This window comes from Carassius gibelio, chromosome A22 (genome assembly GCF_023724105.1).
Source record: "Carassius gibelio isolate Cgi1373 ecotype wild population from Czech Republic chromosome A22, carGib1.2-hapl.c, whole genome shotgun sequence".
NCBI classification, from domain to species: domain Eukaryota; kingdom Metazoa; phylum Chordata; class Actinopteri; order Cypriniformes; family Cyprinidae; genus Carassius; species Carassius gibelio.
The window spans coordinates 16,883,329-16,910,520 of record NC_068392.1 but is presented as its reverse complement, the minus strand read 5'-3'; the positions used below and the strand labels follow the sequence as shown (position 1 = coordinate 16,910,520).

Below are 27,192 nucleotides of genomic sequence, written 5' to 3'. Positions count from 1 at the left end.
TTCCACTGCATACCTTTTTAAAAATAAGGGTGACGGAGGATGAAGCTCAGAGCACAATAGCTAAAGGGAGAAATAGCCTGGGCTTTAAATATATCACTCAGCGGGGACAAAACTCTTGAGCTGAGGACCTCCGCAAACCGCGACATGTAAAGTCCTTCAGGAGCATATCTGAGAGGACGTGTCACAAAGAATTAATAAAACTGTCTTGAGCCATTCAATTTTAATTAAGAGCTGGAGGGGCCTGAGAAGTGAGTTTTAAAGGGGAAATGTTTCCACTCTTTCTATGCCCAGCTCAGACCTTAGCCTAACCCCAAGGACGGCCTTGAAAATGCATTCTGACATACAAATAAAACCTCTAGTCAAAGTGTGGTTTGATGCTCCAAATACACTCCGACTTTTTATCTAATAATATATACTTTTCCGAATAATAACTTTCTCACAATTAGACTTATGTTTATAATTGTCTTAAATTCGCAATTACGAGAATTCACAATTGTGGGATATAACAATGCCATTGAGAGAAATAGCTGTAATTATGCAGCAATTGTGTGAAATGATAACGCAATTCTGAGAAAAAAACAAAAACAAAAAAACAATTGAAATCAAAAGTCATAATTATAAGCAATAGCCACAGTTGTAGTCGCAGTTACAAGCAACAATTGCAGTTGAGAGAAATGCTGTCACATTTGTGACAAGTTGCAACTGTAAGAGATAAACCTGCAATTGAGATAGAAAGTTGCAATTATGAGCAATATTCACAGTTGAGAGAAATGAAGTCGCATTTCTGATAAAATGAAGTGGCAATTACGTGAAATGAAATCACAGTTGTGAGCAATAAACTCAATTGAGATATAAATTTGATATTATAAGCAAAAGTCAAAGATAGTCGCAATCACGAAAAGTCATACATGTGAGAAATTTAGTTAATGGCAACAATCAGAGTTTAGAGAAATGCAGTCGCAATTGTTAGAAATTAAGTGGCATTTGCGAGAAATGAAGTCGCAACTGTAAGATATAAACGTCCAACTGAGATTTAAAGTACGAGAAACTGTCACTGCAGAATTAATTTTTCACTGCAACTGCAACTATTTGCATCACAAATTTGACTATTTCTATAAAATGCTACGTAATTTATTTTTCATGATCGTGACTCTGAGAAAACCATCTTTTATTATAATTCTGTCATGAAAACTTGCTTCCCATTGTTGTGAACTTTATTAACCAATTCACAGAAAAGAAGCTTATAAGAACATTTTGTTTTTGAATCGGCTGATCCACTTACAGAGTTTTTGTATGACTTTATAAGTCAAGTTTAAAAGTGAGTAAACAAACTATTGGTGACCTATCGCTTTAGAATGTGACGATTCCTCCACTTCTTAACTCAGACCTCATCCTAACCCTACGGATGGCCTTCACCAAAAATACATTCTGACATGCAAAAAAATCCACCAGTCAAGAGGCAGTTTGACACCCCTAACAGAATCCATTGTGGGTGTTTAAAGTAGCCTGGTCTTTTTCATGAGATAATTTTCCACACTCAAACCCACTTAGACAGGCAAAGCTTTGTGCCATATTGCGGCAATGCTATTTTTAGAACGGCTAATGTATTTCCTCTATTATTTTAAGCAATGAGACAACCATCACAGATTATATAAGCACCCTCCCACTGCTGTATCTCCCTCCAAAAAAATCCAAGGATTTCACCAGCCTCCCCAAGAGATAAACAACTGGCAGCCCAAATAGCCAATCAAATCACTGCACTGCTTTGTTGCTATCCGCCATTTTGTCTGTCAAGCTCTAAAGCTTAATAAAGCTTAAAACATTTTATTTTTATTTTATTGAATTAGGGTACAAGGCGTTGTTATGGTACGCGCCATTTGAATACTAGAAATTTCGAGTGGCTAGTAAATCAAGTTTTCTTTGTGAAACCAGTAAGTAATATTGAGAAATGCAAGCTTTGAATCAGAAACTTGTCATTCCTTTTGACACTGTCCCTCTTTGTGATATCTCTGTGAAACACGGTCCATAAAAAAGACCGAACAAATAAAATATTTGGACAATTTTCATTAACATCGCATTTAGATCCAATTTAAAGGAGTTATATATGGGAATATGTGTTCAAAGTCAGAGAAACTGAGCAGGGTATTTGGTTTATTTTCTCTGTAAATCTCTATCTTCAATCAGACTGAACATCTGCACACTAAATTCAAAGAGACATCGTCCAAGTTACTGCATCTGTTGACTTCATCTTTTGTGAGGATTATTTGAAAAGCAGAAGCATGCTGAATGGTGTTTGGGATGAATCTCGCGTTTCAACAGCTCTTTACTCAGATAAGTAATAAACAATGTGACGCGCAGCAAGAGTTAACTTGATTTTAAAGAAACACAAACCATTATTTACCACTAGATGCATCTGCAAAGCTTCCATTACACGTTTTTCAAGTGTCATTGTCAATGACTATGATATTGGCCGTCTGGTTTCTTGACACTTCTCGGCACATAAAGAAGCATCCTGAATGGCCCGAGGGTGAGTAAATGTTCAGCAAAGTTTCATTTTTGGATGAACTGTTCCTTTAAGAAACTGCCATTCCAAAATGATAGATTCATTCCTCAAGTCTGGAGGCCATCTAATTATAGAACCCGTAGATGGCGAGAGTGAGAGGACAGGGAGAGGTAAAGAGATAGAACGAGGGATGTTTTTCCTCCTCGTGACAGTAATGTCACCTCCCAGTGGACTTCGAGGCAGTTGTGGGCTGCCGTCGTCTGCCTGCAGCCTCCCAGCTGAGGCGAGCCAGACAGACAGACGTAGGTCGATAATAACGGCTCTAGCTACTCTCTTCCACAAAATCAAGCTGCGCCTCTCAGAGATGCTGGAGGAAAGACGCCAAAGAATGAGGGGAAGTGGTTAAGCCTTGGGAGAGAGAACGCATCTGTGAGGAATTGTGACAACCCCAAACCCCGTCTGTGAGTGTTACAAATGCACTGCGTCTACTGAAAAAAACGACTTATGTGTTTATGTTTAAAGGATCTGGAGTACCATAGTAATCAAGGTACTCTGCTCGAACCCGTCCTGCATGTCTCCGATTAGAAAAAAAATAAAAACTGTTCCCTCCAGACACCTGCTCATAACTGCTGGCAAAAACTTGAAACAGTCACCTAGCCAGAACTGGCTGGGAGACAAAAAGAAACGGGGAAAATGAGGGTAACTCTGGATCCATTATGAGTAATGCTCGGCCCCTGCTGGGTATGATTTGGCTTGACATTTTTACATAGCAATTACCGCATATTTTCTTCTCTTTTCTTCTTTCTTTGCAGTGTCGCCATGTGATATTGATGGCTCTGCCTCTATGCATGGCTTAAATCAGACATATATCAGGCTCAATCTGGGGAAAACACACGCTGATGGTTTTGATTCAACTCTAATGGAAACTTAATACATTCATGAATGACAAACAAGACGCCACCTGATCTCTGGCAGCTGGAAAAGAAGAAAAGAGCCACTGAAAACACTGAAAGCTACTATTAAATATTAAACCTAGGGAGACTTTTTTTGTTATGTCCTTTGATCATATGGCCATAACACTCGCCACTTTTTTAAATTTTTTTTTTTTTTTTTTTACATATGTACAGATTTAATGATAATGCATCATCCAATATATTACTAGAGGAAATAAATAGAAACATCTGCTAATTTTTTAATGGCCCAAATTCATAAACCATGATCTGGGGTAAGATGTAAACGTAACTCTCATCTGATTTTTGTATGCCGAATATGTAAATTTTCTGATAATATTAATGATTTCTTTAAAACAATTAACTTCAAATATATTTTGTACATTTATGTATTGACTATTCATATGAATATATATATATATATAATTATCTCATCTGCTGCAAACCCTTTTTGAAAGTATGTTCAAAGTACAAGTGTTTCCAGTTTCCATCATCACTGTGCGTTTTATTATTGTAGTCCATATTAAAATGTTATACTAGCCTTAGGCTTTGTAGCTATCGCTAGCATTATTAGCTGTATTGTCGTGTGGCATATGCTTTATTTTTCCCGCAGCTTGTTTGGACTGGCAAATTGAGTTCAGTTTAACAATAGTGTTTAATGAGCATCAGAACTGATTGGTTTTTATGCTATATAACCACAGGTTTTTACCGTTTGGTTAAACGAGAAGCATGGCAAATCTAATTAAATTTGCCTTCTATAACCTTTTAGCTGAACATTTTGTGTCGCAGATGTTGCAGGCACCAAAATGCCAAACGGTCCGCTGGCATTAAACAACCTTTTTAACAGTTTTTCTCCACCAAACTCACAGTGGGAACAGTCAGCTGTGCGATTTAAGTAGAAATATTTAAAATATGAGAGTTTAAAAGAAAGTTTCAAAAGTAGATGAAAATGTCTGCTTAAAATGTTTGGGAGAATTTATGAATACTGAAAAGGCTGATGTCTTGGTTTAGAACCAATTTCATCCCCGTCCTTATGAATAATATTCCTTGGCTCTCAATCCATATGATTCATAATTATTCACATGTAGCGTTTCTTGTTTCTCTGCAGTGAATAAAGTGCGGATTAAAATGACTCATTCAAATTTCCTCCAGTTTATTGCCTGTTAAATGGCGCTATCAAACTCTAAGGATTCAAAGCGGGATGAGAGCAGGAACGCGATCCCTGACATGCTAACAAAACCCTATTTCAGACATTTTTATTTATTTATTTCATTTTTTTAATTATCTAAACTTGACAAGCTTCTTGCGAGAATTAGCCGTGATTAAAATCCCCTGCAATTTCATACTTTGTTCTTACCGCGATTGTCACAAATAAAACGCTGTTTGGCAATTACTGCCTCTTTCACCGGGGGAATTACACTTGCATTTCATTAAAATAAGAGCTGCAGGAATAATTGTGTCTCTTCTTTTCTTCATTTCCTCTGCTCAGTGCTTCTTGTGCTTCTTTCCATATCTCAGAGATGTGGAGCGGAGGAACAAACGCGCTGATGATAAACTAAATTTGTTTGAAATTACAAAGAAAGAGGCACGTCAAGCGGCATCAAGGGGATTCCACATCAGCCACAGGTTTGACTGTAAGAAAAATCAAGTCTGTGTTTTGGGGAAAGTGCTCTATTCACTACTGTAGTGTTTTATAAATGAATATATAAACAGGCAAAATAAATGCAGGCATGTGTGTGTGTGTGTGTGTGTGTGTGTGTGTGTGTGTTTGAAGCATCATATTAGCATAGGTATAGTGTTTGATTCTCTAAATAGATATGTCTTTTGAGGAAAGAAACGTGTAAACGTTCATGTTCCACTAAACAAACTTTATAATTTGCAGCTGCACACATTTCTGCGCTCCTGCCTGTGCGCAAATTGACAGAGACACTTAATTATGAAATCATCTTTGAAGCCCCATTATTTGTATTACAAGTTTTCTAAAATGTTGTTTCAATATGCAAATGAGGCATTATTTAATGAAATGTGCACTCATTTGCATAAATTAGTAGTACAAAAATCTAAACACTGGATGAAGTTAGTTTCAAAATACTTGTTTGTTTATTTTATTTGTTTATAACTCTTTGTGACATATTAGAGTCAAATGTTTTTTACAGAGAGAATTCTGGGTATCTCTTTTTGTCACTCCATAATTCAGAAAAAAATACTTTAAAGAGCCAGAAAACAATATATTTTCACAATTTGCGGGGGAATATATAATAAATGATAAATGAACAGTTCCCTCCGTAAAAACCTTCAGATTGTAGACAGGAATAAATATGTAAAGTTTGGTGTGTGTGAGTGCCACTGAAGTGGAGATGTATGGCTCAGTGTTGGAGAAAAAAACTCATTTGGAGAAAATGGCCTTTAAAACGTATCCACTGTAACTGAAATCTATTGACACAAATAGATAAAGCGCAATAAAAGAAACACTTAACACTTTCTTTTGGATTCCTTTTTTTCCATTCCACAAAATCTAAAAATTGACAGGTACATGAAAAAAAACAGTTTTTTTGCCTGCAGTGTTTCCCCTTAAAATGTGAATATACAGTTACAATCATGAATATATGGATGCATATATACATAGTTCCTTTCTGTGATTAAATAAAGTCCTGACGCTCATACATAGATTTTGAAATACATGGGTTCAACTATATTAAATATCACACAAATTTTCTGATTCCTTGAAATATTGTACTTAGTAAAGGGGAAAAAAAATTACCACGTTATATCATGCATTTATTTATATTGGAATACCAAAAACAGAAACAGTGTTTAACACTGGTCAAGAGCATGCAAAATGTGTAGCCATGTTGAATTGTGAGGAGCTTTTTGGCACTACAGTCAACCTTTATACTGTAAAATACAGTATAAATAATCCACTTGGTTTAGATAAGTGATATGAACTTTCTGTAATTAATGTAATCAAATATCTCCATTGATGCATTCAGGATATAGACCAACTGTTTTAATAAAAATAAGAAATAAGAACATCTGTCTTTTGAAGGGAACAGAGAAGTAACATCCGTAATGACCGACAAATTGGGATCCCTACCAAAATGGCATGGATGATGCCACTTCCAGTGTCCTGTGACCCATTTTCCGTGTAGGCTTGGGCTCGCAACAAGAAGGCCTGTCACTGTTGTCGTAGCACTATCCACTCAATGAGATTGGATAACACTGGGAAAACGCCTTTTCCACTTGGAACAGGAAAATTGTGGAAGCTCCATCCATCCTGAAGGAGGTTTTGGAAGCACTTACACACATGAACAACCGTTTAGGTACATTTGGAAGATTACAGGTGATTGTAACTCTCTTTGAAATGGCAGGAGACTACCAGGGAAACACAATCTCTGAGGCTATACCGTGGACTTTACACATATGGGATCCACTTAGGTCTCTACATATGGAACCCAGCCCTCTACCGGTTCTCACAGATTCATCGGGTGAGGGCCTGGCACCAGACGTTACGCCATGTCTATATACAATTTGCTATACAGAACTGTTACTACACCTCTTATTCTCTCTCTCATACACATCATCTGAGCTGCTAGGGACAGTTCAGTTCAGCCTTGACATGGGAGCAAAACATGCAATCAGTTTGCTTTTGTAGACATTAAATGCTGTGAACTGAGTTTCTATTTATTCATGTTCTCCCGGGAACCAAAATGGCACGTGCCTCACAGAGTCAACATAAAGATACCAAACCCACCTGAAGAGGAAGAGTTTGGCCGGAACAGAAAATGTGGTTTTTATTTACACATCCTCACCCGGTGTCCTTCTGGAAGATTGAAAGTGTTAGTCACTTATGAATTGTTTTCTCCACAAAAATTCAATTGGATTAAGGCCTGGACTTTGCCTTATTATGATACTTTGACTTGGTTCTTCTTTAAACATTCTTTGGTAGAACAACTTCATAAATGATAACAAGCCGTCCTGGTCTAGATGCAGCAAAACAGGCCCAAACTATGATCCTACCATGTTTCACAGATGGGATGATGTTCTAATGCTTGAATGCAGTGTGTTATTTTCTTCAAACATAGCACTTCTCATTTAAACCAAAATGTCCTATTTTGGTCTCATCACTCCACAAAACATTTCTCCAGTAGCCGTCTGGTACTGTATGTCTGTGGTTGTTCAGTGTTCTCCTGATGGTGGACTCATGAACATTAACATTAGCCAATGTGAGAAAGGCCTTCAGTTGCTTATAAGTTACCCAGGGTTCCTTTGCAGCCTTGCAGACAATTACACATCTTGCTTTGTGAGTGATATTTGTTGGTCAATCGCTCCTTGGGAGGGAAACAGTGGTCTTGAATATCCTCTATTTGTACACAGTCTGTCTGACTGTGGATTATTGGAGTCAAGACTCTTTATAGATGGTTTTGTAACCTTTTCTAGCCTGATGAGCAAAGCAAGCTTTTTTTTCTGAGGTCCTCAGAGATCTCCACTAACATGATCAGACTTTGATAGTGTTGATAATGTTCTTTAAATTAAACAGGGCACGCACTGACACCTGATAATTAAGTAATTTAGTAATCAGTAATTTCACTGATTGAAAACAACTCTGGACTGACGGATTTCACCTTCAAATGAACTGCCAATCCTAGAGATTCACATACTTTTGCCACTCACAGATTTGTGATATTGTGTAATTTTGTTTGATTGGGTTCTCTACGCCAACTTTCATGACTTTTATCTTTTATCATTGTGATTATGTTTTGGGTCATTTTTATGCAAGAGTAGCTAGGACATAAAATTGCTTTATAAAAATGCAGATGAAGTAATTATAATAAGAAGTAACAATAAAAAAAAAAAAATTGCATGGAAAGAGGCAGCTAGGTAATTGCAGGGGAGGTAATTCTAATATATTATTTTTAAAGCATTAAACTCTTTCAAGTACATAAATGCAGGTGACGTAATTATGATTTGAAAAAATCAATAAAACAATTTATGGAAAAGAACAGCTTTGACATTTTTCGAAATATCTGCATAGAAATGTATAAATGCATTTTGCAATGCAATCTATCTTTTAAAATGTTTTTATATGGTAATAAATAAATAAGGAAAATATGTAACATTAATAAAACAGTGTATGAAAATAAGCAGCCACGATGTTTTCCAAAAAATATGAATAAACTGTACATATTTATAAATGCAGGTGAATTATTATGTTTTTTTTTAAAACAAACAAACAAAAAAATAATAAATTAATGTAATTAAAATAAAAATCAATGACATAACTTATGTAAAAGAGCAGCCATGACATTTCTTAAAATATCTGTATATAAATGTCTTTGTAGTTTTACTGGAAGTGTGCGTTTAACTAATTAATTAAACAGATTCTCAAGCAGAATATCGATCTTATATCAAAACCAATGCCAGCTCCTTTCATTTGACAAATTACTCGTGATGGGGGGCTGAAATGTGTCCGCACAGCTGCCAAAATCACAGGGAGAATAAAGGGCAGCGGGTCATTGGGGTGTGATAGTAATACGCTCACAAACACACGGCTGTTAGACTGTGGAAATAAGCGCCTCGTTCGCTGTTAAACACTTCAGGGCCGTTTCGTTAATCTGTCCTCCTTCTCGTTAAAAAAAAAGGCATTTTGATATAACAAAAGACAAGGTAATGAAGAAAGTGGGAAAAAATCTCCAGGAAGAATTGCATGTATTTATTTATAAATAAGGTAAACTGATCTGTTTGTCGATAGCATAGCTCCCCCTAGAGGAACGGTCAGGAATAACGGAAATTAATCCATTTCGGGTGATCCATCCTCGCCCCCTCCTTCTGTCTCTGTGCCATGGAAAAGCTCTAAGCAGTCTTGTCAGTGCATAATCACAATCTCACTAAGCAGCCTTCCTCGCGGTTTTATTACAGAATGGAAGACAGACATTCATTTGGCTGCAAAGGCTAAATTTGAAACCCGGAGCTCAGACTTTGCCCTGATTACTGTCGTGTCGAGCTGACAGATAGACTCGGAGTTCACTCGCTCCACTGAGGATGGCTGTAGAAACCCAACAGGCCTTTAGGAACAACAGGATTTAACACGAGGAACGACCGGACAATGCCCTGCTCTCATCTGGGGATCAATACAGACGCCCCCTGATTCACCACTTATGGGCGGAAATGTGGGAGTGAGGCGCACTGCTAAGAAAACCTGCATCCGGACATATTTCTTCATGGGTTTTAGCTGGTGACAAAGAAGTGTCTTTAAAAAAAAAAATATATATATATATATATATATAATAATAAAATAATAAATCTAAAAATGTAATTCAAAACAGTTGTGCCCCATAGTCATGTTAGTTTATTGCCGCTTTAAACCATTTGTACTATAATTAGTTTGTTTAATTAATGAATTAATAATTTTATAATAATAATTATATTCATAATAACAGATATCATAATAGATCTATTCATATCTCCTTAAAATGTATAAACAAACAAACATACATAACATACACATTTTTGTCCCTTTGGCCTAAAATGAAGAGAAAATGGGATCCAAATGTCAAGATATTATTAACTTAATATTAACATAATAAAATAGAGTAATTTGTTATTGTGCAACCATCAAAAAAAATTTCATTTTCCTTACACTTACGTGTGCATATTCAACTATTTTTGTTTTCATAATCAAAATTCTTTATTAGGTGGAAAATTCTTTGAAATGTATTATTTACATTCATGTTAGTACAAATAGCTTTAAAAATCGTACAAACTACCTGTATATAAAGACATAAATAAATGACTGAGTGAATTAATGAATGAATATTTTAGGAAAAATAGTAAAATATGAGTAATATAACTATAATATCTAAAAACTAAAAACATTGATGATTAACTTTATTTGTTAATAAATCTTGTATTTACATTTTTTATTAACATTGATAATTTATTTTAAATAATGTATTATTATTATTACTGTTAATAAAATCAAAATTATTTTAAATTCTGATAATACAATTGTTAATCACGGAAGAGATGAATTTATTTTATTTTATGTATGAACTTCATCTTTTATGCATTTTAGTTTTACAGTATTTATTTATTTTATTTTATTTATTCATTGTTTTATCACTATGAGTTGCTACCACATGTAAAATATTAATCTTAATTTTCTTAATTGTTATTTATTATTCATGACGGCTGTGGATGTTGAAATGACCTGAACTCACTCCAATAAAGTGCAACCTTCATTCACTGATGCCCAGGACGCATTAAAGTTTTCTCAGGTTGATATCTGGCTCATAAACATCCATGACAAGCTTTCCTCTGAAGTGATGCACTCATGAGGCCAATGGCATCTTTTTATTGCTTTGTATGTTTAATGTTTGCATTATAAAGCTGGAAATATCGAATAAAATCTGGGAGCAGACAGAGTTATGTCCCTCTGAACCCTGTATGTGGCATGGACTATTACACTGCGTCGCATTGTCTGGAATTGGTTTTCTATGAATAAATATCCATGGTGAATTGGAAATACAGTATCTATAGGAAATATCCATTAAAAGGCAAACAATAATGTTATGGGGAGACTGTAACCCTCTTAATCGAGATTTCCTTGAGATTCTTAAATTCCACTTCCACTGTATATGAAATATATACTGAAATACTTCCTTCAAAAAGAGAAAAGTGATATAAAGCCATCATATATGTCTGCAATTATTTGAATGTCTACAAGACATTGGATATGAGTTATAACAACAATGAGAAAACATGATGCTTTTAATCTGTTTTATAGACAGAAAATCTGATGAAGTTTACAGCTGATGGTGATGGCATTTTTTTTTTGTAGTGACACTAGTAAATTGTGAGTTTTGAAAAGAAAAGAAAAGAAAAGAAACGATGAGTTTTTGAAAAGAAAACAAAACAAAACAAAACAAAATGAAAAACAACAGACAAACAAAAACTTAACATATAAAAAATAAAATAAAAGCAAAAACAATGCATAACAAAACAACAATAGAAAGGAAATAAAAACAACAAAAAACAATAAATAAGACAAATAAAAAACAACAAAAATATACAAAACAAAAGAAAAACTATGAAAAATAAAATGAAAAGAAAAACAGCAACACAACACAAAACAAAAAAAGGAAAACTTTAAATTAAATTAAATTAAATTAAATTAAATTAAATTAAATTAAATTAACCTTCAGGATGAAGAATGATTTAATATTAATATTGAACTTTTTTATTTATAATTTTTTATGGTATTGGAGTATTTAATTATTCTCTGAGGATGCTCAGGTTGTTATAATGGCAGTTTTCGATACAAACAAATAGATAAAATGCATTGGTGGTGGCATTTTATTGATCAATCTTTTCAAAATGTAATGTAGGCATTGTCAGTTTCTACAATCTTGTCATTGCGTTTCAGTTACAGCTTCCATTGCTCCCCTAAGAGACGGTTTAGTATCGCACATCTTTTGCATCGCTCTCTCTGTATGTCTGTGCGGATTTAGCATTAGCTCCTGAAAAGCCAGTGTCTTTGACTCAGATATAGAGCAGGTCATTGGGCAGGCTGCAACATAATTAGTTCTGCAGAAGGGTTTCGCTTCAAATGCTGGGGGTGGAAAATGTCATGACGGCGAACGGATGGTTTTCAGAGCTGCCAAGCAGGCTTTTGGAGCAGTGGACCAAGAGGAGACACATAGGACCCCAGCCCTCCTTTCTAATTAACTATTTAACACCTTAGATTAAGTAAACAGTGAATTATTGAAAGCACTGAGTGCTGTGGTACTGGGAAGAGCACAGCAGAAAGCCACACTGTACTGTAAAAGAGCTGAATGTGTCGCAGCATGTTAAACGCCTTGAGAAGTGAAGCAGGGCTGCGCCAGAATGTAATATGTAATACGCAATAAATTAAATACAACCAGCTATCAAAAAGACGAGAAATCGCTTACAAAGAATTATAAAGAGTGATTTTTAATATAAAACCTCACGGCATGAGCATGCAGAGCAGCGGTTCACATTCGGTTTTACTTCATAAGCCAGATTTTACACTGAATGTCATGCGGCGATCCAACAAAAGAGCAAAATTGCTATAAAAGCGATGTTCATTTCAATAAAATAAAAATAAAAGAAAATGATTCATAAGTACACAGAGTTGGTTGAATAGGAAAGTGAAATACTTAGCTGGTAAATGTAGAGGACTCAAATAAAATCTGTGACTTTACCATTATGCCCAAACCAGATGAAAAGAAATAAATTAATTATATATACATATATATATATATTACATTTATGCTTTTAAGCGATTTACAGTGCATTTAGGCTAACATTTTTTTATCTAACATGTGTTCCCTAGGAATCGAACCCACAATCTTTTGCGCTGCTAATGCAATGCTCTACCACTCTACCACAGAGCCACAAGAACACAATTAAATATTGAATTTGGAATTCAATGAAATAACACAATTAAATATCAAATTATACACTATATTATATAATACATACAAAGGTTGTTGATTCAACATGAAATATTATTGTGTTGCCTAAAATGCATTTTGCAGCAAAAATGAAGCTGATTTTGCACATCAATGCTTTTGTATTATGAGGCAGACAGAAATCATACCTAAGCTGTATCTATTTGTGACAGGAGAATGGCCAGTTCATCTTCCCACAAAAGAAACCATTTTTATTTTTATTTAGTTTTACTGTCCCTCAGCAGTATTCGTAAGCATATATATATGAACCTGTTCATTATTTTAGAACGAGCGTATTTAATTAAAGTTTAATGGTTGAAAGTCAAAATTAAAATTCCAGTGCAGCTTCAAAGGGCTTTACATGATACCAGATGAGGAATAAGGGTCTTATCTAGCGAAACAATCGGCCATTAAAAAAAAAAAAAAATGCGATTGCGACTTCCGTCTACTCTACGTCACACGTGACCTTTTCGACGTAATTGCATACTGACTGATCGTTTCACTAGACTCTTACTGCCCTTCTGGCATCGTAAGCTGCACTGAAACGGTAATTTTGTCCTTCAACCGTTTGGTAGCCGTTGACGTCCACTATAACAAAGAGTAATCCTGGAATGTTATCATCAAAAACCTCAATTTCTTTTTAACTGAAACAAGAAAGATGTAAACATCTAGGATGACATGAGCGTGAGTAATTTATCAGGAAATATTCATTTGAAATTGAACTTATCCTTTAAGTCAATGATTCAATGCTACTCAAAACTTCAAATAATAATAATAATAATAACTTCCATGCAAGCTGGAGGTTCTCAAAGTTATGAATAAACGTTCCAGTAACGATGATAGCACATTTGTCTTCAATAATTTTCTCTAATCATTAAATAAATTATCATTCGAGAATCGTTTTTCCTAAACATTTTATTTGGACGTTCAACTAATGTATTTAAAAAATACGGGCCCTTTTTTAACGATCTAAATCAGGTGCACTCAGGGCATGTCCAAATCCACTTTTGCTATTTTAACGGCGGGAAAACGGTTGGCGCAAATGCATTTACTAATTAAACGATGTAACGCTGGACGGGAAAATGTGAACGGCGCCGGACTGAAACTAGCAAACACACTTGCGCTGTGCCTTGCATCACATTGCGCCGGGTGTATGATAGGGCCCTACGACTTATTGCTTGTGTAACGTTCAGAGAACATTCAAAAGTAACGTTGACATAATGTTTGGCTGTAATGTTTTCTGTAATGCTCACAATAACGGAGGAAACAAAATAGACGTTTTGAATGTTTAGAAAGCATTTATAAATAACGTTTCACAACTTGACTGGAATGTTAGCAAATCCCAGTGCTGAATATCAGCACTCTCAAACAATTCATTTAAAAAACAGGAACTATACAGTATTATACAGTTGATAATACAGTGAATTAAATACTTAGGTATACTAACATGAGAAAAGATTCATCTTCAGAGTGCAATTATTAAGATGTTTGTTATCGGCTCATAATTGCATCAGGATATATGGAGTGCTTAACTGAAAAGGAGCTTTAGGGGAGCATTCGTAAGCCACCTGCGTATTGCTGAATTCATTGTCGGGGAACATCTGTGAGCTGAAAACAGAAAGAAAAATAATGAGGAAGATTATCTTTCCATTGAAACCCCTACTTTGCTAAATAGAGTTCATAATTACACTGTCAGGGCACAGGGCCGCATGTGCTGCTGATAATTTAAAAATGCTTACAGATATATCCTCTGCTCCGTGTTTGCGGCCTCAACGGACTTAAATAGGAGAAATAAGGTGGCACAAGAGTACTTTTAATTGCCTATACGAAAGGGCTCATCACATATTAAAAGCAGCAGTGCGTCATAAGCACACACACATGCACATAAACGCACACGTATGAATAGATCAAACCTGGCAACTCATAGGAACATTATTACTGATAATTAGACTCTGCTTTCAAAAGGATAAGTGAGAACCATTTCAGGTCTTGGGGTTTAATTATGATCTTCAAGCATATGTGTGTGTGTTTTTGTGCAAGTTGGACTATTCATCTCAAATGAAGTGGAATATTCTCCCCAAGTGCTATGCATCTACCTACCTGCCTTTGTAGGTCTTCACAGTGGGGCATTCTTCCATTACGTTAATGACCGAGGACATGAATCGCTTCTAAACAGATCTCACTTGAAAACGGGCTTCCTGTATAAGCAAGAAGATCACTGGGCCCTGAGGCACCACATCACGCATTGTAACCTAAAAATGAACATTGATTTTAATGATTTTGCATTGAAGAACCTCAGCCGTATCTGTAAAGCACACATTGATATATTGATCCAGCAAATTAACATTACCTTCCATCATTTGGTACATCTGAAACCCAAGAAAATATATGAATTTATTGTCATTCTATTAGTCATCTTATTATTACTGTCTCTATGGTGTTTTTGGCCAAAAAAGGACATTATACGTAGGGTTAAGAATTTTTAAAAAAAGTATGTAACTCTTGCAAGGTTTGTGCTATAGAAGCTATTGTGCTAATAAACCATTTGAAGCTCCAAAAAGTGCATCCGTCCATCCATCATGAATGTGATCCATTCGACTCCAGTGGGTGAATGAATGCCTTTTGAAGTTAAGCTAAAGAAACTACTCTCACTGGCTTCAGGCAACTGCTGTACATATGTTGACGAGAGACTCAAGTTATGATGTGTGACCTTAGCATAGCGGAAGCTAAGGTGAGAATCGATGAATGCTGAAATGCATTTTAAGAACATAAAGTTGTAAACAATTAGATTGCTTTGGTTTTGTATACCTGGAAACCCTGTTTTTGGTTCAGTACATCTACTTTGGTTTGGTTTGCCAAGTGAACCCTAGTATAAATGCAGATATCTGATATAGGTCATTTTTAAAAGAAGATGTAAGCTAGTCATCAAAAAAATAAAATATATACATATACATATATTCATAAATAATACATAAATATAATCAACAAAACGTAGTTGGGCATCGTAGTTGGGCACCTGCAGTATAAATATAGCCAAAGCGAAAAACCACCCACAACTCACTAGAAACCACATGTAAACACCCTTGCAATCACACACTGCTGCATAGAAAATAAATATAAAGACCCTGACCACCACCCCACCCTGGCAATCACAGCCCTATAGTGACCACAAAGAAACCCCCTGGCAGCCACTCACAAGCCATTTGCAACTGCATAACAACTCCCTGGTAACCACCCACACTCCCATATCAACTAGATCAAAATAAAAATAAATTGGAAACCACCCATAAGCCCATAGAAGCCACACAGCAATCACATAGCAATGTCCTGGCAACCACCCACGAACTTCTAGCAACACCTTAGAAACAATTTGGCACTCATTCCCATCCCTAGAAACTGCATGGCAACTACCTGGCATCCACCCACACTCCCAAATCAATCAGATAGAGCCACACTCTGACAATCAGCCACGACCCCCTAACAACCCCATAGAAACTTCCTGGCAGCCACTCACAACCTCATAGCAACTCTCTGGCAACCACCCACATTCTCAGAGCAATCGGATATAAACAACCTGTAAACCACCCAAAACCCCACAGCCACCACATACACAGAGCCTGGCAAACACCCACAACTCCATCACAGCTGCGTGTGCAGACCCTGGCAACCGCATATAAAGACCCTAGAAACAAACCACAATCTCACAGCAAACACATAGTAACTCCCTGGCTACCACCCACAACTTTATCGCAAAGAAAATAAAATTAGCTACACTCCCATTTATCAGTCAGACAGAAACACTCTGACAACCATACAGCACACTAGTAACCATTTACAAACGCCCAGGCAACCACCGGCAATCACATAGAAACACGGTAGCAACCGCATAGAAACTCCCTGGCAACCATCCACACTCCAGTCAATCAGAACCACTCTGGGAAACACCCAAACTCCCATTTATCAGTCAGACCAAAACACTCTAGCAACCATGCACAACACACTAGCAACCACATATAAACACCCTGGCAACCACCCACAACCCCATATCAACTACATAAAGAAACCCTAGCAACTGCATAGCAACTTCCAGACACCCACCCACTCTCCAGCACAGTATATCAATCAGATAGAAACACTCTGACAACCTCCTACACTCCTCTATCAATCAGACTGAAGCATATAAAGCCTGGCAACCACCTACAACTCCGTAACAACTGCAAAGCAATGTCCTTGCAACCATCGGATGGCAGGGAGTGTTGCATGGTCAAAGCTGCTGACATTTTCTTCTACTACTGTGAAAATTTAGTTATTTTTACAATATTGGACCTCATTTCTACACAGTTCGTGAAGTTATGCAAGTACATCAGTGAGTGGGAAGTCTTTTTCTCTCCAGAAGCGGCCTACTGTTCAGGGAAAATATATATTTATATATTATGGTTTTTGTCTACTGATGAGATGGTAACTGCAGCACTTTCAGCTGAAATATTTGGACTGTCTACTGCATTCAAAGCAAGGTATGCATGCAGTAGTTTCAAAGGACATCATTTATTGATCTTGTTCTGTGTGGGCTCGTTGTGTCTGACAGAGTTTAGAATAACACAAGTATGTCTCTCCAGAGAGGACACTTGGCCGCTTGCGTTAATGTTTTGCAGACACACGGCACATTTGGAAAAGAACATGGAACTCATTGCTACAGCAAATGATGACGCCAAGAACAACAAATTAGACTTCAGTGTCCACAGCTTTACATGATTTGAAGTGACAGTCAATGCATCAACCACTCTACATGCAGAATGCATTGAAGCCATGATAAGAAACTGTAAAACAGATTGGATCTTGGAAATTAAAGGCTCGATAATGAGATTCTGGAATATAATAACCCTCATCTTGTCCTTTTACAGCTTCTGAGCGGACGGGAACAATAGTGAAGGAATGACAGGAGGTCACGTTGAACGACTAAATACTAAATGTATCTACTGCCCCGCTTTGTTCCACCGTTCCGCAAGGTCCCTAAAACCCCACAGACACAAAAAGGGAGTGGGTGGACATTACAGATAAAAAGCTACTAATACCCGCAATCCATAATTAGAAGATATGACAAAGTAAGAGATTGCCACTCAAGGGAGAGCACACTCCGGATGAATGTTAGAATAGAATAGACTAGAATATAATAGGATATTTATAACTATAGAATAGTCCAATTTTTGAAATTTTAGAGGTTTAGAGGTTTTACCCTAATAAATTAGCCAGAGATGAGGTGTCTGATGGGTTTTAGCATGTTGATAAACTGGTGCAAGGTTTCTCTGACTTGTTCTTAGACACTGTATAGCAATATGCTAAAACTCATCAGAAGACCTTAGCAAACATATGCTTTATGCACCACCCACAATCCATCTGAAACAGTAATGCAACATGCTAAAGTGTTCTTTCCATGTTGTTGCTTATTAGTCAAAAGTGGCCTGTCTATAGTATTGTGGTATGTATATATGGCTCAGATCTCTCCTTCAGTGTAAATCGATGAGGGTTTAATCATCCGCCAGTGTTTTTAACTATAACATGGACACACTTAACAATGAACAGTAGTTTTAGCGATGTTTGCATTGGAAGAAGAAGAATTAGCATGAAAAGCAGTAGGGTTGCCATTGCTTACTGCTTGAGCCTCTTAAAATTGTCTTTGTGCGGATCTATTACCCATCAGCCCTGAAAGACCAAGGCTCCTACCTAAGCAATTCAACCCTTCACCATTCAAGTCATGGATAAATCTCAGTTGGAGGTTAAAAAAAGAGCTCCGTTATCCATAATACAGGTTCACAAGATCCCATCTATCCTGTAAATGGCTTTTGTTCGGGACCAAGTTTAGATTCACGTCTCAGCCGGGCCTGCATCGTGCCTGACCTGTGGCCCATTGGGAAATGCAGTTTGTTTGGCCCGCGGCCAATCACTATGTCCTATCCAAGACCTCACTGGGACCGTGGGATGATACATCACTCTCGTTCACCAGTGCTGATTCAGGCTCTCCATCTTGAAAGATCCCCAAAAAAAAAAAAAGGCTGCATATTAAATTTGGATGACCTCTCTGGGATTGTCCATTTTATTCATTTATTTTAGCTTCTTCCATCCTAATATCAGCAAAAAGTATTTTTTCCAAAAGATCCACAAAACCCTGTCTGGCAGCTGATGTGGCTTTTTTTTAATGGCGGTCTGCCAGCGTATACATTAATGCATGTACAAATCAGACAGACCCTGCAGTTGTCAGAAGCAATCTCTGTCTAGAGCTGATGGGCGCCGAAGTAGGCAGAGTAAGGACGCTGTCTTTCTAGGTCTCTTGCAGAAGTGTGGGAACAGTCATTTTCAATGGAAGATAATTGTTGAAACTATCGACATATCTGAACTGCAAGTGAACAAGGGGAACCAAGAATCTAGAAGCGGAAACGGAAGAAGAAACAAACGTCAAGTTCTGACGACCTGAGGAAAAGGTGTGGGCCGGTGGTGTAGGTGCAGCATAAAACCGCTCATAAAACTGTTTGAGTCTTATGTGGGTATGTTGTAATTTCTTGAAATTCAGAGGAAGGAAAGGATGAGCAGTTTCTTGTGGGAGGTTTGTGGGGAAAGCAGGGCCCATTACCGTCTCATGGTAGTAATTATAGTAACTCTGTTTATGCTGTGTCCAGATGGCGGCTCCTGTAATGTTTCTGAAGTTTAACTTTTCAGTTAAAATCTGTCGCTGCTCGGAAGTGCCAGATTTGGGAGCGTATCGTCTCTTCTCAATTGTTTCTATTCAGCGGCTTGTGATTCTATTCGAATGGCGCAGACACCATCATTTTCGAATTTTCACACAGGTGTGAAGCGCTCTCCCTCGTCGCCTGGCTCTTTCAGAAAGTGCAGGTGTTACACAAAGGCATGGCCACATGTAATAATTGTACTCTTTCTACTTGGGATGATGTCCCTTATTCACAAGAATGTGTTTAATCCAGTGAAAAGCCAGACAGTCTGCGAGTTGTTTCACTAAATGGATGCTGCAGACTGAAGAATAACAGGTGTACAAAATATCTTTAGCTCTTTGAAATACAGTCGAGCGAGAAGACAGAATAGTCGGAGACCAAATGCAAGAACATTCCCTGTTAAATACTGGTCACATCTGGTATCAACCTCCTTCTGGGATGATCCAATCCCAGTGAAGTCATTTCCAAGATGGCCTTCAAGAGAACTGACTTGTCTTAGTGGGACCTTGTCCTGCCCTTTTCAAAGTAGTCACTGGAGACACATCCGGGACTAATGTTAATACCAGATATAAACACCAATCTGTCTTGGCTGACCGTTTGTGATCAGATCAGCCATAGGTGGGTGTTATTACCAGGTGTAAAGGCTGCTATGAGTCCTCCGATATGGGCTTCTGGTCGACAAGCTAGCAGAAAACAGTCATATAATGGACTATGATGACTGCTTAATAAAGTACTGGCCCTGGTCCCACAAGAAAACAAGAAACGCTGTCCTTTCTGTTTTAAGATTGTAATGCACCGAAGCACCACTTTGGGGACGGTTAACATATTATGCCCGCATGCTGACATTTTCCTTTGGTTTATCCGACTTGCCTCCTGCACTCCCACTACTTAAACTTAACATCAGTTCAGAGGATTTTGCCGTTCACGTTTTTACCAAAGCATCCAATATTTGGAAGGAAAAAAAAGGTCCCAGCCTTCCCAAGTGCAGGAAGCACACCGCCTGACCATCTGCCATTGGAGCCAGTGTAGAGACCGCTCTTCCTACATACCTGTAGTGTTGTAATGGTTTGTGACAGCTGGCACGTCGCAGTTCAATATGATGATGTTTGGGACTAAACACCAACCCTGGGATGGTGCAATATGCTTGTTGCAGGACAAAATGGCAATGTCAACTCCATTTTCTGTTCCATCAAGAACCATGGAGAGGTAGTCAACAGTCTCCCCAGCAAAAGATGACTGTGAAAGTAAGATTCAAGAAATTGCTACTTTGCCTGGTAAATGACTAGTATAACTACATCTGTAGTATATAAAAGTAAATATCAGTGCTTGGAAGGCAGCACAAGACTAGCTTAGATGGATGTACAATTTGATACAGTAGCTGTCATTAGAATGTTGCTAAGCTAAGCTAACACTAACAACACAAAACCCAATAAAAAACATAAAAATACACACTAGAACACAGTTACAGCATAAAACTATCCATTTGTATTCACATTAAGCTAAATTTGTCAATATTCTTCAGTATGATCCAAAAAAATGCTGCCTCTGTATGCAGCTCACAGTTAGCACAGTTAGCTAACTAGCTAACAGTCAGTTAACTGTCAGATAACTGTCATCACAAGCTGTTAAACATTTTTTATTTTATTCAATAATGTACATTTGATACTAATCTTAACTGAGATTGCTACTGTTGCTTTTGTTACCGCTTCAAATGCAATTAATGTTTACAAGAGTTTGCTAAGCATTCTGACTTAATGTAGCCTATGCTAACTCTGCCTTACATTTGAAATAGCAGCTGATATGTATTGTACTTACAGTACATGTTTAATAAAGATCAAAAAGTCCCCTAAAATACCCTCTAATCTGAACCTTGGCAGGGAAAATGGTATCTGGTTTTCTGTCTGTCTGGATCCTATAATGAGTGTTTGTAGGCTATCATAAAACAGGCCGGGGCAAGTCAGGCGCATCATCATTCTCACTTAAACTATAATGAGGAAACCAAATCTCAGATAAGTGTAACCAAGAAAAAACCCTTTAAAAAAGCTCACAAAAATGCAAGGGTTTGTGGATTAGTGTACTAAGTGCAGACTCTGCAGAGTTCATCCTGGGTAAGATTTCTGCTTGTTCAAGTCTTCATTAAACATGCATTCTTGAACTTCAAACTGGATAAGAATTCAAAGTTGTCTGAAGGAAGAGTAGCTCATAGACGAGCGCGTGTGCTCCTGTAATTAATCCAGTGCTTGCTTAAACACATCAAAGCACACCTTGTGAAGCTATATATCACTTATACAACTTCAAAGGAAAGGTATTACAGTTACGTACTTCGTCCTATGATTAATAGAGAAGGCTTCTTCGTTTTTTACTCGTTTTAAAAGTTACAAAGGATGAAACACTGACTTCATCGATGCAATAACTGAAATCAAGCTTTATGCATGCATTATATATAGATATATATGCATGGAATAACTTTTTTGACATTTTATTTTACACAGTAGCCTAAGGTCAAAATGTATACGATTTTCTTTCCAATAGATTTCATATCGATGAAAATAGCATCCTTTAATGACATAGAACATGCCTCCTTATCTAAAAACCTAGATATATAGACTGTATTTATAGAAATGGCTGTACTATTTTTAGCTGTAGCCCAAGAATTGGTATGTTGTTATTAGGCTGAGCCCAGAGAGGTGTGACAAAAGCGCCCTCTCCTGGACATGAAGTTAATTACATCTCAGCTTTTCTTGGAAGCCTATTAATAAATTCATTAAACTGAACCTACGATGGCCTCCACACACACATTGGGGTTTTATGCATTATCATTTAATAAATTATTTATTAATATATATATATATTATATATATATAATTTTACCTGGTCATGTAGTACTATTTTATATATTAATAGAATTAAATATATTATTTATAATATTCATATTTTATTTAATATATAAAACCTGTGTTTTAAATTATATGGTTTATTTTATATGACAATTATTATTTGAATATTAAATGCTTTATATATTACTTTATTTTAAACTTTATCTTACATTTCATCTCATTTTATTTTATTCTCTTTTATACTCTGGACCACCACAAAGTGTCAAAATACTGCTCTCATTCTTTAACAAAATAATTTTTAGAAAATGTCAGATTATAAATAACTCATAAGGGCCACGGCAGAACAAGCTTGGTTTTGTGAAGTCCATTTCTAATAAATGACTAAAGATGGTTATCAAGTTCATTCTCTTTCACCACAAGTCACCACAGCTAACACAACTGTCACATCTGCCGTGAAATCTTGGGATTAAGTGCAAACATAATGAGCAACACGACAGTCAAACTTCAACGGAAAACAAGCTGCATAAATCAATACACTCATCTATAACCACTGAGAGAGAGAGAGAGAGAGAGAGAGAGAGCATTTGAACAATGAACCATTGATTTTATGCCGGCCTATACATCCTTCGGCTTATGAAAGTAAGCAGAAGCATTTGAAGACAACTCCTTCTGAATTCCAGGGGTCTCGCGAACCCTTAGACCGATCACAGAAAGCTCACAAAGATACAATGGCCTCCTCTTGATATGACGCTTTCTAAAGCGGCACAATTATCCGTAACTCATTTTTAATTATTCCTAGCAAATGGACTGAATCTGCACATGTTTATGCTTCTGCTCAATATATTGCCCTTGTATTAAACCATGTGACCAGAAGATTTCCGACAGGGGGATTTCTGCCGTTAAAAATATCTTCATATAATATAATTAGAGCTGGATGCCAGTTTATTTGAACTGTGAGCTCTTTAATTAATAGCAGCTCGCCACATATTGCAATTACACAAAGTGAAAGTGAAAGTGAAAGTGAAAGTGAAGTGACATTCAGCCAAGTATGGTGACCCATACTCAGAATTTGTGCTCTGCATTTAACCCATCCGAAATGCACACACACAGAGCAGTGAACACACACACACTGTGAGCACACACCCGGAGCAGTGGGCAGCCATTTATGCTGCGGCGCCCGGGGAGCAGTTGGGGGTTCAATGCCTTGCTCAAGGGCACCTAAGTCGTGGTATTGAAGGTGGAGAGAGAGCTGTTCATGCACTCCCCCCACCCACAATTCCGTCCGGCCCGAGACTAGAACACACAACCCTTCGATTGGGAGTCCAACCCTCTAACCATTAGGCCACGACTTCCCCAATGCATCGGAGCAAAGGTCACTTTCAATATCGGTATCGATTGGTAATATCTCTGCACCCCAGTGAAACACACCGAAGCAACCATGTGGACGTGTCAATATAAATAGCTGGTTAATGAAAAACAGTTATAACAAATAACTAATAATTAGTATACAAAGACACACTGCTACTAAAACTATATACAATATACAGTGTCTATACCTCCGGCATACCTAGACTGCAAAACATGACTGGTTCTTAATCAGTAGTTTTGTCTGTAATTGTATTTATTTATTTATTTATTTTACAAGAAAAATACAATATGATAATAATATACACTTAGTGTCCTTTTTGGCAGCTTGCATTGTTACACCAGTGGATGGCTTCATGAGTGAGTCGTTGAATCATTTTGCTAATTCATTAAGGAAGGAAATACATACATACATACAATATATATATATTAGAAAGCGTTTTTTATTTTGAATAAATGCAGTTCTTTTTAACCTTTTCTTCATCAAATATATTAGACAGCAGAACTGTTTCCAACACTCATAATAAATCAGAATATTAGAATGATTTCTAAATGATCATGTGATCGACTGATGTTACATGTGACACTGAAGACTGGAGGAATGATGCTGAAAATTCAGCTTTGCATCACAGGAATAAATTGTTTTTTTTTTAAGTATATTCAAATATAAAACTATTATTTTAAGTTGTAATAATATTTCACAATATTACAGTTTTTTCTGTTTTTTTGATCAAATAAATTCAGGCTTGATGAGCAGAAGAAATTCTTTCAAAAACATTAAAAATAGAAATGTTTCCAAACTTTTGGTCTGTACTGTATATATATATATATATATATATATATATATATATATATATATATATATATATATATATATATATATATATATATATCATACAATAAAAAAAAAATGGCTTTAAGAACATCTTTAAAAAAATAAACAATCAAAAAACACATAACCTCATAACCTAAGTGTTCATAACCTCATATGCTAAACTAAATCTGCTGTAAATTCGTAAAATTCACTGACGGATAGAAAGCGCCTCGAAAGCCGTCTTGTTCGTCGTGATGTGTTACGAGTGAATCATTTCGTTTAAGCACTCATTCAACCGATTCTTTCACTTTCAAGATCTAAACACTATCCCATTGTTTTGGAGACATGAAAATGTTTTTGCCTGGTTTAGAAGTATTTTCAGTGCGGACGAAAATGTTTAAAAATAGTAAGTGGCAATATTGATGTTCAGTGTTATTGTTTATTTAGCTATTGTATAAAAACAATGTGGCTGTGTGTCTGCATCAGCATTACCTGCCACCTTGAATCACATTTCTGAAATGTTTTTAACAGGCTTTGCGATTGTGCTTCAAGTAAATTTGTCCTGGTCGTTGTAATTATTATTATAAATCATAATAATATATAATTATATATATTTACAAACAGTTAATGACACACTTTAGAACTCAAATAAAACACATTTTGCACAGAATAAATATCTCAAGCACTTTAACAAACTACAAGCTTCTCATGTGCGCTTTAAACCTTCTGGAATGTCTCCGATTGTAAGTGAAGCGAGCGATTTCTGCTAGTTTTGAATGCTTTGCCAAATGATAGCACTGTCCCATCTGATGTCAATAAAGCTTAACTACCTGAAACAATCTTTTACATCAGGCCAGAGTCCAAAACTGTTGCTGATGAGTATGTGTATGTTCACTCAGCAGAAGGCAACGCTACACGACAGAAGAGAACATATGCCAGAGCTACAGTCCTGCGCCGGCCAAGCCTCTTCACTGTGAGGAGTGTACAGACTAGTTTTACAGAGGACCATCAACACCTGCTTGAGTGATAATGAAGCTCCTCTCTGATAGAAAAGCTGCTGTTATGTAACAAGCCTCAATAATGTAATGTGCAGTCTGACCTTCGCTGTCTCCAGGGATGAAGTGACTTGGCTTGAGAGACGTGAGCATCACTTTCAAATCGGCACTTTTGGGACGTTCACGCTCCAGTGAGATCACAACACATCTCATGGCTTTTCAAAACATTTTGGCCAGGAAGATTCGAGATCGTCTTTTTTAAACTATGAATACAAAACCATTTGAAACTCGTACAAGGGTTCATCATACACCAGGAGATGGGTTAAAAAGAGCCAATTTCTCTCCCAAACGGAGACAGTTTTAGTATCTTGTGATAAAGAAATGAGAATCACTGAATATGATCATTTCTGTTAAACATAAATGCACGTTGTTCGAGAAGGGGGCATCATCCTCTACCATCTACAAAGCTACATTCAAACTGTTACGCTGATAATACTGTCTGGAAGGGGAAGAAATGCATTACATATGGAAGCATTTTTTTCAAAAGAAAATAAAAAGAAAACTACTGAAAAAGAAAAATGTCTGATTTAAAAAAATAAATAAATAAACCTTGATTACAGTTAGACAGTATATTTAATTGAATGTGGATGAAAATGAGGCTGTGAGGAATAGACAGTCTTTACAATGGCAGACACAATATAAAGCTCCATAATTGTACAATTTACAGCTTTTATAACAGTTTTATGGAGTTTTAGTGTACTGAAAGTTTGTCAACTGAAAGTTAGGAAAGACATTGTTTCAGGTGAACAATCAACATCTTTGCAATGAACAATTTTACGTTGTTAAAGCTATAGTTCATCTAAAAAATTATAATTTTTTCATCATTTACTCGCCCTCAAGTTCCTCCAAACCTAATATATATATATATATATATAAATGTATATATAAGCTTCTTCCCAAACTAAGGTCTATCTATGGATTTCAAATGTGTGCAAACAGAAAAGCTGTATTGCCATCACCTACCACTAGAGGGAGATATGCTTCCACGCCAGAGTACTCTATAAAAGATTAGAAAAGACTTTAAAGGGACCAAAATAATCCGGCAGTAAAAGTAATGACATTTGCTTCATCACCGAGGTAGAATTCAATTATTGTCATCATTCCTATCTGGGTCGCTGGGAAACATCTAGACCACCGTGTGCCTGTCATGTCGCACTTGTGTACTGTCTTCACACCTCGGCACGCGGCGAACCTCGGGTGTTTCTCGTGGCTGTCGGCACGCGAGGCACCTGTTGGCCTGTCTGTCAAATCTGAGTCCATTTGATTTACCCAAGAGCCGTTTGAGCCTTAAGAACATAAACAAAACATATCCTGGTCTCTTAAAAGTAAAGAACAGCAAAGCACTGGGATTTCGTCATCGACGCGTTGAGAAAGCAAATACAGGTGTGCGCTATAAGTGAAGTTAGGTAGGCCTGCAGTCATTCACTTCAGAGAACCCTTTCAAAACCGTTTATAGTGGTTTACCAGAGACAAATG

The 27,192-nt window shown here is 36.8% G+C and overlaps 1 long non-coding RNA gene across 1 annotated transcript; it reads right to left on the bottom strand.

The window, feature by feature from the left end:
* Nucleotides 1-14,224: 14,224 nt before the first annotated feature.
* LOC127942409 (uncharacterized) lies at nt 14,225-26,879 on the bottom strand. Its single transcript, XR_008149316.1, has 4 exons — nt 26,680-26,879; nt 15,024-15,175; nt 14,663-14,700; nt 14,225-14,531 (listed from the first exon to the last, which is right to left on the bottom strand). It is a non-coding gene; the product is annotated as an uncharacterized LOC127942409 (long non-coding RNA).
* Between the last annotated feature and the right edge of the window lie 313 nt (nt 26,880-27,192).